This window comes from Momordica charantia (genome assembly GCF_013281855.1).
Source record: "Momordica charantia cultivar OHB3-1 chromosome 2 unlocalized genomic scaffold, Mcharantia_2.0 BLBB01000002.1, whole genome shotgun sequence".
NCBI lineage: Eukaryota > Viridiplantae > Streptophyta > Magnoliopsida > Cucurbitales > Cucurbitaceae > Momordica > Momordica charantia.
Window position 1 is genome coordinate 12,611,879 of NW_028275160.1, and position 14,116 is coordinate 12,625,994.

Genomic DNA, 14,116 nt, shown 5'->3' on the forward strand with positions numbered 1-14,116 from the left:
TCTCCCTATCTATAAAAAATTATAAAATTGTCAATATAACTCAACGATTAGACATTTTATTATTTTTCTAGAGGTCGGAGGTTTAATCTCTCATTCCCATATTTATTATACTTAAATAAAATTATAAAATTGACATTAATTTATGTGGATATCAAATTTTTTTTCTTTTTGTTGAGGAATATGTGGATGTCGATATTTAAGACTTTGTGTAATGCTTTATGAATATAAAAATAGTTACATCGAAACAAAATTATATTTGGAAAAAATATACTTTTAGTCTCTTAATTTTAAGATAGGTTTCTATTTGATCCCTAAATTTTAAAAACTAACCGTTTGAAACCTAGCCTATGTTCAAAATCAGGGACTAAAAATGTATTTTACCATTTATATTTTTTGTTATACATAGAAAATCAGAAAATTGGTTGAGTACGCATCAGAAGGAACTAGGGAAGCAACTAGCGGAGAACAAGACCAGACCGAGCAGGACTCGGTCCCGACCCCTACTCGGCGCCGAGCCGGGCTGGCCAACGGTCAAGCCCGTAGGTCACCCGCCTTTGATCGACGATTCCCTTTAGGCATTGCAACTGTGAATTAGGGCTCCACTGTAGAAGGTTTTGGAACCATTCCCGCACCTATAAGTAAGCAATGAAGCCTAACCCTAAGGGGTAAGTAACAAACTGGAAACTCACCATTTCTCAACTTCCCTTTGCTAACTTAGGCATCAGAGCCCATATAACTAAGGTCACACCGGTTAGGTTGATTTGGTTTTGCAGGTTCTAGTTCCCTGATCATCTAGTTGGGTATGCGAGAAGGTGAACCGGGAGGCCAAATCCTCACATCAACATTTGGCGCCGTCTGTGGGGAATGAAAAAACAAGCCGAACAATATGACACTGGAGAGGAGTCTACGGGGTTCTGACGATGACTGCCATGCAAGGAGGAGGTTAAACTTGGACGACCCCCTGATAGGAGGACTCGAGGGCGAGACGGGATTGAGTCGACAAAACCCAGAGCACCAAGAAGAACTGCCCGAGGTGCCTACGACAACAGCCCCTGAATAGCTCCAAAGTCAGTTTGTGGCCTTAGAGAGAAAGGTGGAGGGCATGCTTCAACGCATGACCCAATTACTTCAACAACTAGAGCCACGAGAAGCCAGCGAGGTACCCCTCGTCCGAGACCCCCGAAAGGGAAAAGGCCCAATAGAAAGTGAGACTGAGCAGTCAACGAACAGTGCAGGGAGCAAATTGAGGCTAGGAGGCAATAGCAAACGACGAGCTCGAATTTTCGACTCCCAAGGCCAGCAAAAGGACAAAAAGCGGCAGAGGTCTCCGGTACCAGATGTGAGCAAAAGCAGCAAAGATAAACGGAATGCGGAGCCCATAAACCTCGACAAAGACAAACCGGTGGATCAACCTGAGTTGTCTGAAAAACAACAAAGTCCAAGAAACATGCTTCTAATTAAAATCTCCCTACTAACACTAAGAAAATTAAACTGAATTAACGAGATTTAAACTATAGAGAGAGAAAAAGCAAAGGATTCTTCCCCTTTTTATTTTGTCTTCCTAACCACTTATGTTGATCTCAACTGGTGGGAATCCATCTTCCTCACCACTTCTCCTCCCCAGTAGTGATTCAATATTTGCCCATTCACGATAAACTCCCTTTCAGTGTCATCTTCTTTGATGGTTATAGCTCCATAAGGATATACCTTCACCATTGTGAATGGCCCTGACCACCTTGATTTTAACTTTCAAGGAAACAACCTCAGCCTTGAGTTGAATAACAACACCTCCTTTCGCTTCTCAAATGCTCTTGGCTTTATTCTTCTGTCGTGCCAGAACTTTGGTCTTCTCTTTGTAAACTTTTGCGTTCTCGTAGGCTTCTCTTATGAATTCATCCAACTCTAGCAGCTGAAATTTTCTTGCTTCTCCTGCTGCTGATAGATCCATATTCAACTTCTTCACAACCCAAAATGCCTTTTGCTCCAGTTTAAGTGGGAGATGACATGCCTTTCTGAAGACTAGCTTATAAGGGGATGTTCTTATTGGAGTTTTGTAGGCAGTCCTATATGCCCATAATGCATCATCTAACTTGTAAGACCAATCTTTTCTACTGAGATGCACTGCCTTCTCCAAAATTCCCTTAATTTCTCTATTTGATACCTCTGCTTGACCGTTTGTTTGAGGGTGATATGCGGTGGATACCTTATGCTTGAAATTGTATTTTGCCAGCAAGGAACTCATGGCCTTGTTAACAAAATGGGATCCCTCGTCACTTATAACTGCCCTAAGGGTTCCAAATCTGGTGAATATGTTCTTGTGTAGGAATTTCACAACTGTTTTCGCATCGCATGTTACACAGGATATTGCTTCCACCCATTTAGAAACATAATCCACTGCCAACAAGATGTAGAGGTTACCATTCGATTGAGGGACAGGTCTCATGAAATCTATCCCCCAGACATCAAAGAGTTCTACCTCAAGAATAAAATTAAGAGGCATTTTCCACTTGTTTGAAATGTTTCCCACCATCTGGCATTTGTTATAGTTCTTGACGTATGAGTATGAATCTTGGAAGACAGTTGTCCAATAGTAGCCACTTTGGAATATCTTGGCTGTAGTTCGCTGTCCTCCAAAATGTCCACCATAAAAGGCGGAGTGACAATGCTTTAGCACTATTGATGCTTCAACAATGTCAACACATCTGCGCATAATTTAGTCTTTGCATAGTTTGTACAGATAAGGGTCATCACAGTAGTAAAACTTGCTGTCATGAATGAATCTTTTAAGTTGCTGCCTTTTCATGTCTGATGGCAAAATTCCACTAGCCACATAATTGGCCATATCAGCAAACCATGGCTCCAAATCTTTTCTCTGTTCTATCACCACTAGCAATTGCTCATCAAGAAAAGCATCTCTTATCGCTTCTTGTTGTCCTTCACTGTTTCTTCAAGCTCCACTCTCGATAAATGGTCTGCTACTTGGTTCTGTGATCCTTTTTTATCTCTGATCTCTAAATCAAATTCTTGTAGCAGTAACACCCATCGAATCAGCCTTGGCTTGGCGTCCTTTTTGGAGAGCAGATATTTGATGGCTGCGTGGTCAGTGTATACCACTACCTTCATTCCAATAAGGTAAGCTCTGAATTTTTCAAACACAAAGACCACGACTAGCAACTCTTTCTTAGTGGTAGTGTAGTTGAGTTGAGCCTCCACCAGTGCTCCGCTGGCATAGTAAATTGGGTGGGTTAGCTTCCCTTTTCTTTGTCCTAACACAGCTCCTACCGCATAATCACTAGCGTCACACATGACTTCAAACGGTTCCTTCCAGTTTGGTGCAGTCATTATGGAGACTTCAATTAGAGCTGTTTTCAATGTTGTAAAAGCCTACAAACAATCAGAAGAGAAGTTAAAAATGCGCTCACTTTCTAAAATACACCATAAAGACTTAGAGATTTTAGAAAAATCCTTGATGAATTTCCTGTAAAACCCTGCGTGTCCAAGGAAACTTCTAACTCCTATGACTGAGGTGGGAGGTGGCAGCTTCTCTATGACTTCCATCTTGACGCGATCTACCTCTATTCCTTTCTTGGATACTTTGTGGCCCAACACTATCCCTTCCTTCATCATAAAGTGGCATTTTTCCCAGTTGAGCACTAAATCGGTGTCCTCACACCTCCTTAACACTTGCTCTAGGTTGCTCAGACACTCACTGAAGTCCCTTCCAAAGACTGAGAAGTCGTCCATGAAGACCTCGACCACGACTTTTATTAAGTCTGAGAAGATTGCCATCATACACCGCTGGAATGTTGCTGGAGCATTGCACAGTCCAAAGGGCATTCTCCTAAATGCAAACGTACCATATGGACAAGTGAATGTAGTCTTTTGCTGGTTTTGAGGATCAATGGTAATCTGGTTGTAGCCACTGTATCCATCCAAGAAACAGTAGTATTTTTGCCTAGCCAATCGATCTAGCATCTTATCAATGAATGGCAATGGAAATAGCATCTAATCTTGGTTGCATTATTCAATTTCTTATAATCCATACAAATGCACCAACCTGTTATGGTTATTGTGGGGATCAACTCGTTGTTGTTATTTGGCACCACTGTGATCCCTCCTTTCTTGGGTACACATTGGACTGTGCTCATCCAATCACTGTCAGCTATTGGGTAAATTATCCTTGCATCAAGCCATTTAATGATTTCCTTCTTGACAACTTCCTTCATGGTAGGGTTCAGCCTTCTTTGGTGCTCAATTGAGTTCTTACATCCCTCTTCTAGATTGATCTTATGCATACAGTAACTTGGACTGATCCCCTTTATGTCAGCTAAAGTCCAGCCAATTGCCCTCTTGTGATTCTTCAACATTTCTATCAAACGGTACTCTTTTTCTTTGTTTAAGTCTGCTGCAATGATGACTGGCAGTGTTTCTGCTTCTCCCAGATAATCATACTTAAGGTGTGATGATAGGACTTTCAACTCTAACTTGGGGACTTTCACCACGGATGGCTGCAGTGACGCTTGCACCCTGTCCTTCAATTCCAGCGGTTCAAACATTTTCTTATAGATTCTATCAGTAGCAGGTTCATTTGGCTGGCCTTGGATCAGCTTGGCCTCCTTGTCTCCTGCCTTGAGAATTCTGGTTGACTCATCCTCCATTTGGTTCAACAGTTATTCCTTTTGTATTTCGTCACTCTTCAAATCATCTGCAATCCTTAACAAAGAACATTCTTCCACATCAATAGGGTATTTAATGGAGTTAAAAACAAAGAATTGTCACTTGCTGGTCATTAACTCTCATAGTGAGCTCTCCATTATGCACGTCGATCAAAGCTCTCCCCGTTGATACGAATGGTCTTCCCAAAATGATCGAGATTTCCTTGTCAGCTTCATAATCTAGTATGATGAAATTTGCAAGAAAAAAAATTATCTACCTGAACCAAAAAATCCTCTATCTTGCCTTTCAGATGTGTAATGGACCTATCTGCCAACTATAAGGTGACGGTTGTTGGTCTTGCTTATCCAATCCCTAGCTTTTGCTACACTGATAAAGGCATCGGGTTGATGCTAGCGCTTAGGTCACACAATGCATGCCCTACATTCTTTCCTCCTATAGACACAGGAATGGTAAAACTTCCCGGGTCACCAATTTTCTGAGGGAGCTTTCCTGTCAAAATGGCACTGCATTCTTTTGTAAAGGTCACCGTTTCAAATTCGCCTAGCCTTCTTTTCTTTGCCAATATATCATTAAGGAATTTGATGTAGTTTGGCATTTTCTTTAATGCTTCTACCAAGGGTATGTTGATATGGAGCTGTTTCAGCACCTCTAAAAAGCAATCAAACTGCACGTCTTGGTTTTTCTTTTGCAACCGTTGAGGGTAAGGAGGGGGAACTTGATGTTCCACTGGAATTTTTACTTTCTTTTGCACTGATGTCTCCGTAGACACTTCCTCAACAGGTTCTGTTTCCGCGGCCCTTTTTCCTTTGTTTATCTCTGACTCAGGCCGTTTCGTCATTCCTTGTTGTGCCACCGGTTCTGGTTCCGCTGTTTGCTCAACTGATGCTCCAACATCATTCACTACATTCTCTTCAGTATTCATATTCTCTGCTACACTCTCAGTCACCTTCTCTGTTTGAAGCTCTTCCTACTGTACAACATTATCCTCTCTCATCAAAGCTGGGTAGGGATGCGGTAATGCTTTTCCACTACGAAGGGTCAATGTTTGACACTGCTCTTTTCCTTCCCTCCTAGGATTCTTAGTATTACTTGGCAGGGTGCCTTGTGGGCTATTTTTCATTTCAATAGTAAACTGCCCTAGTTGAACTTCCATGTTTCTTAAGGTGGCAGCTTGGCTTTGTATCAATGCATAATTCTTGACCATATAATCTCTCATCAGGGCTTCCATAGAGTTTGAGGGGTTAGCTGCTGGCCTTGCTCCTTGCGGTTGGCTAGGCATCAATAGTCCTGGCTGCTGCATTGTTTTCTGTTGGTACTGCCCGGCATTCTGATTCCCATGACCACCTTGATTTCCTCCCCAGCTAAAATTTGGGTGTTGCCTCCATCCTGGGTTATAAGTATGTTTCTGCCAAGATTTCTCAAATAATACACTGATGCTGGGTTTCTTGGGCAATAGTCATAAGTATGATCACCTTTACAGTAGGAACATGAGATTGCCATTACTTTGCTTGATCCTGAGTTAGTGGACGATGTTGTAGCAACACTCATGTTTTTTACCATGTTGGTTAGGTTTGCTATTTGATCTTTCAGATAAGTCATCTCCGTATTGCTGGCAGCCCCATAGTTTCCTTTGTCATTTATAGCTCTAGAATCTAACCAGTGGTAGTTATTGGAAGAGATTCTCTCCAATATGTCCACTACTTCGGTATATGATTTAGATAACAACGCTCCATTAGCATATGCATCAACAACCATTCTGGTTGCTTCATTTAACCCGTTATAGAATGTTTTTATTTGAATGCATTTTGGTAAGCCATGGTGCGGACATCTTCTGAGTAGCTCCTTAAACCTTTCACATGACTCACTCATGGATTCCCCTCCTCTTTGCTGGAAGTTGTTGATATCCCCTCTGAATTTAGCATTCTTACTTGGAGGGAAGTACTTTATCAGGAATTTTTCAACAAGGTCATTCCAAGAGGTAATGGATTCTGCTGGCATAGAGTTCAACCAGTCTCTTGCCTTGTCCCTTAATGATTATTTCTGTTAGGAATGTGGGTCTTAAAGGAATCACTCAATTCAAGGAAGTATCTGAGATGGAGATGTGGGTCTTCGGATGGATTTCCATAGAATTGTCCCACTGTTTGCAGCATTTGAAACATCACAGGTTTCAATTCAAATCGTTCAGCTTCTATTTCTTGCCCTGCTATGACTGGATGAAAACCGTGAAGTGCTAGTGCAGCACAAGCCCTAATTGCTCTGTCTCCATCGATTGCCAACAGAATGGAATTTAGAGGGGTACAGCTGCTGGTTCAGCCAGTTCTCCTCCATGTAGTTCTTCCACCACTGGATTGGGGAGCCTTGGTGGTTGATCCATGAGATTAGTTTCCACTTGCTGACGACGCTGTTCTCTTCTTCGTTGGTAGAATGTGCGCTCAATTTCGTTGTCAAGCAAGTACTCTAACCCTTGCAAATCGTGCATTCACCTTCAAAGTTCACCAATACAGTAGTCAAAGATCTAGAATAAAATTTCTTTAAGCAAAATACAGAGTGTAAAGCAATTTAGTCCTCGGCAACGGTGCCAAAAACTTGTTGTCCACTAATTGTGCTATCAATTCTTATATGTGCAAGTATACACAATCGTCGCATCAAGTAATAAAAGTTCGAATCCACAGAAACTAAATGCTTAACACCCAATATTTACTCAAAGAAATAATGCAATAAGCCAATGAGTTTTTCTTTCACTAATAACTAAAATATACTGAGGTAAAAACTATTTAAAGCGATTATCTTAAATCAAACACAAGGGTAAATCCACTAGTGTACCACGCATCCACAATCACTCAATAACACCATATAAAAACAAGGGCGTAAGGGGGAGAGGAAGTCGACTCTTCTGGGCCACTCTAACTATGCTGTCGCATTAATGGAGTATTACAGTGGTCAAACAGACAAGGTGTTCTTCCAAACACCCAAGATTTTCTACTACTAACATTTATAGACAAACATCAATAGCATATACGCATAATTTTTATGACCAAACTAGGTGATGTTTACCCCTAAGTCACCACACGCTAAACTCAAGTAAACTCTAGCCCAAGATAAAGGGTTTCGCTCTTCAATACATTTTTCCAAATATTATTAAAGAGGTATTTCAAAATGGTGATCAAGCACATTGAAAATAGAGTGATAAAACAACTTCAACTCAAAGCAAACTTTCATTAAAGCGAACAGCAAGGTTACAGCCTAGAAAATAAGTCTAGAACATCTCCCCCTTACACAAGTTGGTTAGCTATGCAAAGCCATAAGGAGAGTCAAACAAAATGTAGGAATGAAAATAATACAAAGATGAGAAAATGAAGAGAAAGAGCTAAAGATCAGCTCCCGAATGCCACTGAAGAGTCTTCTTCTTCTCTTGACTTTCTCTAACGGTTTTGGAGAGGGTTTCTTGGAGTGAGGGCGGATTCCTTAAAAAATGAACAAGATGAATGTGTCTTGGAGGCTTCCCCTCTTGTTTGCATTTATACCCCCTTCAGATATTAGGGCAACAACACGAGCCTTGAGGAACCCAGCTCTCACTTTTGGGTAAAGTCTGCAATTACTGCGGTAAATTCCACTGAGAAGCCCGTTCACTGTTAGCTTGCTGCTTTTTGTCTTTTGTCTTTTGTCTTTATCTGAAACCGATGCTGTAGCATCATCGAAGCTGCAGCAAAAATGCTCAGAATCAGATCATTTAATTTAGTGCTAACATAGACTCTTAGTAATGTGAGATATTTATTTATCTTGTAATTCAAGCACACTCACTAAATATATGGGCTAGAATAGACTAATTTTAGCTATTCCATGCAACTTATAGGCATAATTAACTCTCTTTAGAAGAGTTATCACCTTCTCCATCACTCTGCAAGAGCTGACGAGGAATTAGTTCAGGTTGTTGGCTGTTGTGACTCTTTCTAATAGCTCGTGGGTAAGTGCAAGTGCACACTGTCATAAGTAATAATATGGAAATACTCCAAGTTCATCTCCACGGGGACTAGTTTTCTTTTAAAATTTAATTTGTAAATCGCTTGAATGAGCAACCGGGTTTGACATAAAAATTGGTGAAATTGTTGGGAACACGAATTAAAAACAAGAGAAGATAACAACAGAATGCATTTTCATTATAATTGGAAAGAAAGTACAAAATTGGAAAAATTGAATTGCAATAAAATAAACAAAGAATAATTGTAGAAAAAAAGTTGAAGAACAAAACTTAAATGCTAGAACAAAAACTAAAAAACTAAAGTTTGATAACAAAGTAGAAAGGAAGAACAAAAGCATGAAAAATGAAATGGGTTGAAGTGATCATTGGAACCTCAATTTATAGGCTTCGGAGGTAATAAAGTATTAAGAATTCCATGGGAAGTCGGTAACCATTAGTTGTTGTAGAGATCTTAGGAAATGAGACCACATCTTGAACCAATTGTTGGTCAAAAGTGGTTATTCACGTTTTGATAATCTAGGCATCGAATGTGGCTGAAACATTGTGAATCTGGATCTTTTAAAGTAATGTGGTTGGCGCATTCCGATCATCAATCTTCAAGCAAAATCATCATAAAGACACATTTGTTTAAACGATAAAAGATATTTCAAATTCTTCTATCGTCTAACTCAAAAAACTTTTTCAAAATCTAGTAGACTATGCACACTTCCTTTAATGAAAATTTTCTATCATAAAAATGACTCGAAAAACAGGACAATCACTCAAGGGATTCTCTAGGCTGGCAACCAATCCGAGCTTGTCGATTGGTGAGTTGCACAAAGTCAAGCTAGATCAAAGTTGCTACCATAAAATTACGAGTATCCCTAAGTGAAACTCTTTTGGCAAACAGAGTGGGAACTGTGTTAAAGCAAGCTCCCTTACTTTTCTTCTCTCATTAAGTCTCTTGCCACATATTTTCTTTTCACCCTTATGTTTTTCCACTCTTATTTTTCTTCTTTCTTTCTCAAGAAATTTTTGTTTTCCATCTGTTTTTCTTTCTTCCTCGTTTCCATGTTCATTTGCCACACTTATTTTTCAAAACAAAAATTTATATGCTTTGTTTTCTCACACTTTTTCTTACCTCTCTTATTTTGAAGTTCATTGATTCTAATTTGCTTGCTTAAGCTACTCCCCCAAACTTGAGGGAAGCGATTCCCTCAAATTTGAAGGAGACAGTGTCCTCACTGGTTTTAAGTGTGAAAATTTTTTTTGAAGGTGCAAAAAAATTTTTTGGCCACTAAAGGACGACGTTTCTCTTAAAAGATCTAAAAAGTTTAAAGGTTAAAACTAAAGAAGCATAAATAATTTTTATTCGAAAAACAACGTGGTAAATGAGTCCTAACTTGATCTAAGTACAAGAAAATAAAGCTCATGCATATTCATAGTAATCATCATCAACATGAGAAAATAACAAGAACCTACTCAAAGATGGTAAATCCAAGACTGTTCGTGCTTCAAATTGATAAGACAATTGTGCATTCACTTCAAGAGTCACAAAAATAAAAAAGTCTGGTAGCAGATTTTATTATTTCCATGCATGTCAATGCTAGTCCAGAGCAACAAATCACAATATCCACGACTTTATAGCATGCTTCCAAAAGTCAAAATCAACTAACTACCTAAGTCATAACATGTGCATCTACTAATTTATTAACAGAAATAGAAGATGCATTGAATTAAATAATACTGAAGGTTAGAAAAACTCCCTGAATCATTTTCTTCATTGTTTGTAACATGACCATGTCGTTAAAGATGGTGGAAAGTAGATGTGGCAGTGTTCTCGGTGAAGTTGGATTTCGTTCCTTGTGCGACTTGGAATGCCGGGGCCAGTGGGATACGATGATGGTGATGAATCGGTACTTGGGTCGTGTGGGGATGAAGTCTCCCATGGTACAAAATTGAAGAATAAGGTGGGGGATCGGGGGAGGGTGGGTCTCGAGAAGAAGACAATAGAACGGAAAAAAAAATCCAAGGCCCAAGTTTAAAACAAACAAAACCCAATTATTATTTTTGTTTTCAAAAATTGTTATCCTTTTTTTAAACAAAATAATAATTGAAAAATAAAAAGAAATATAATGGGTTAAATTAACTTGGACCTTTTAACAAAATTTTTTTAAGGAAATACAAACTTATTTAAGAAAACAAAAACAAAACTCAAATTTCCCTTATTTAACAAACTGTTTAGAAATTACAAGTCCAACTATGTTCTTAAAAAACAAAACCCAAAATTTTCTTTTATTAAAAAAAATGCTATAATTTTTTCTAAATAATAGAATTATTTTCAAAGATTTTTTTTAGAAAAGAATTAAGAAATAAAATACTTCTTCGATTAAGTCAAATAACCATATTGAGGTTCCTGCTCCGTGTTATCTTCCAAGTTGATGGCCCAATGAAGATATACCATCGCAATTTTGAGTGGGCTGGGAAACTTTAACTTACCAGGAAACAGTCGGAGTCTGAATTCTTCTAACTCGTTCAATTGCAACTTATGTTCTTCACCTGGCTTATTTTCTTGGGAACTTCAATCTTGTACTAAGACCTCGTTTTCTTACCCGCAATTGTAATCAAATAATGAAAACTTTGATTTCCTTTGATGGTGTTTACCAAATTGCAGGAATGTAATCAAATGGTAAGACTCACCCCAAACTTTGTAATCCCATTACACTCCTACAGCCTCATCAATCTCATTCTCATTCCTTATTTCGTGGACCTCAATATATATTATAATTAATGTACCACTTTTACCCTTTCTCTCTCGTATATGGATTAGATACATATAATTTTTAATTAGTTTTTTTATACTTTTATAATCTCTTCTCCATTTATACTCCAATTTTTATTAGTTGATGTAATTTTATTATATAATATGATAAACTAATATTAATTAATATCAATAAATTTTTTAAATAGATATTATTTCTTTTAAATATTAGAATAATTAAACTTAATAATATGTTATATTAAAGTTTGGTTGTTCTAATAAAAAATATTTGATTTTATGTAATTTTATTTTAATTATTCATTATGTATTAATATTAGATAAATTGTTATAATAAAAAATATTTACTATCGATAATATAGTAATAAAGTAAATTAAAATTTATTATTATTGTAATTTAAAAAAGATTAGCACAATAATATATTTGTAATTAGTTAAAAAAGAGAGAGGTATTTAGTAATTGTCATATATCTGATTCCGATTTCGATTTCATACAGTTTTAGTAAATAACATCAATGGAATAACATTATAATTCCAGAAAATTTCTGGTAAACAATATCAATGGAATAACATTACGATTCCGATTGATTTCATTACAATTGATTTTCATTACGATTGTTCTCCATTACGATTGCGATAAGTAAACATGGCCTAAGAAAATAAACTTATTAAAACGTTCAGGACATAAAAAGGCTTGAAATGAAATAATAATGAAACTAAGGTACAAACTTCCCTCCTATTAACTTTATTTTTAAAGAACATTGGAGACTTTCAACTTTCACTAATTTTCTTAAACTCATTCGACCTCTCTCTACTGCCATGTCGCAGTTTCTCTTCTTCAAAGAACAATATGCTTGAAGGTCCAGCTCGAGAGGGAGGTGACTTACTCGTATGATTTTTTTTTACAAGTGGAATTTTGGTTGTCGCTTTTGCATAAACCTATCTCATCTTTTCCTATTTCTTCCTCCATTTTATCCTTGAAATGTTTGGTCAGCTCTCCCTTCTTTATATCTTGATTTGTATCCAAAGAATGTCGAGGGAAAGGAAAAAGTGATGCAATATTGAGAGGTGATTGGTTTAGGTCATTTGCAACCTTATGCTCAATTACCTCTATTGGTTACTCTTGTTAAACTCTCTTATTCTTCCCTACCTCATTCATCACATTAGGGGTTGATAGGTCATCGTTGTCCATTAGGAGCTCCGTTTCGTCATGTTCGAACTTGCTCCATACGCTCATTGCCTTACTTTGCTATTCCCATTCTTGCTTTGAGGTCTCCACGTTGTTAGGAACAAGCTATTGGTGGACTATTTCTCAGCTCATCAGGCAATTGCTGTATTTGGATCTGCAGGTTGCGTACTGATGCATCATTTCTCACCATAAGACCCTTTCTTGGAGACTGCTTCAGATAGCGAATAAGGTAGTGTACAGCTTGCATATGAGACTGTCGAGGTTGATAAACAAAATGGTTGAGCATGTGAACTGCAAAAGAGATATCAGGCGAGAGATAGTTAGGTATAAAAGCCGCTCAATGAGATGCCAATAAGCTGTTGGATCATCCAGTAAGGCACCAGCAGAAGACTGCAATTGAACATTGGGATCCATAAGCAGAGCAGACGACTTACAAGCAAGAAAACCAAAATCTTCAAGTAGTCGTATAGTATAATGATGTTGAGACAAGAAGATACCCTTGGTAGATCAAGCCAACTTCAAACCCAAAAAGTACTTTAGAGAACTCAAGTCTTTGAGTTTGAAAGTATTATGAAGGATATCCTTCAGTTCATTAATGGCTGAAACAGAAGCATCGGTAACAATAATATCATCTACATACACCAACAAGGCAAGAAAAGATGAACGAGAACCACGAACAAATAAGAACCAGCATAATTTAGATTGACGAAAACCAAGGCTAAGCAAAACATGAGAAAACTTGTGAACCACTGCCTTGAAGCCTATTTAAGGCCATAAATGGTCTTATGCAAGTGACAGACTAAACGCTCCCCATCAGGTGCAGTAGCATGAGAATGACAATGACGATAGTCAAGAGATAAGTCCATATAAACTTCCTCAAATAAATCCCCATAAAGGAATGGATTATTCAAATCCAACTGAATTAAAGGTCAATTCAAGAAAACAACAATATGAAGTAACACTTTAACATAAACTAGCTTAGCCACAGAAGTAAAGGTTTCAACATAATCAAGCCCTTCTTGTTGAGTATACTTCCTTTGCTACTAACCTTGCCTTATATCTCTGAATGGAACAATCAGACTTGTGTTTAACTTTGTAAACTCATTTGCAACCAATGGAGTGTTGAGATAAAAGGTTTAGAAACAACAATCCATGTGTGGTTGGCTTCCAAAGGCTCTTAACTCATGATTCATGACATCTGCCAATGAGAATAAGGAACATTCTGATGAAAATATTGTGGCTCAAAGTGAAGAGAGACATTAAGAGAGAAATGTTGAAACTCAAGAGAGAAAGATGAATACGAAATATATTTATGTAAGCGATATTTGGAAGTAGTGGATGGCAACAGCAATGAAATAATAAGCTACAATGAAAACCTTGAAGATAAGAAGGGGTAGAGTAACACGAGAGGATTTTCGAATAATTGGTTGATCAATCACATCATGTGAACCTTGTGCACTATGTGGAATAGCTACTGAGGTATCCTGAGTATCAACCAGATTATTAGCCAGAG

The 14,116-nt window shown here is 37.9% G+C and overlaps 1 non-coding gene across 1 annotated transcript; it reads left to right on the plus strand.

Moving 5' to 3' along the window:
- Positions 1-6,487: 6,487 nt before the first annotated feature.
- LOC148212836 (small nucleolar RNA R71) lies at positions 6,488-6,594 on the plus strand. The gene has a single exon (XR_015789574.1). It is a non-coding gene; the product is annotated as a small nucleolar RNA R71 (small nucleolar RNA).
- Positions 6,595-14,116: the final 7,522 nt, after the last annotated feature.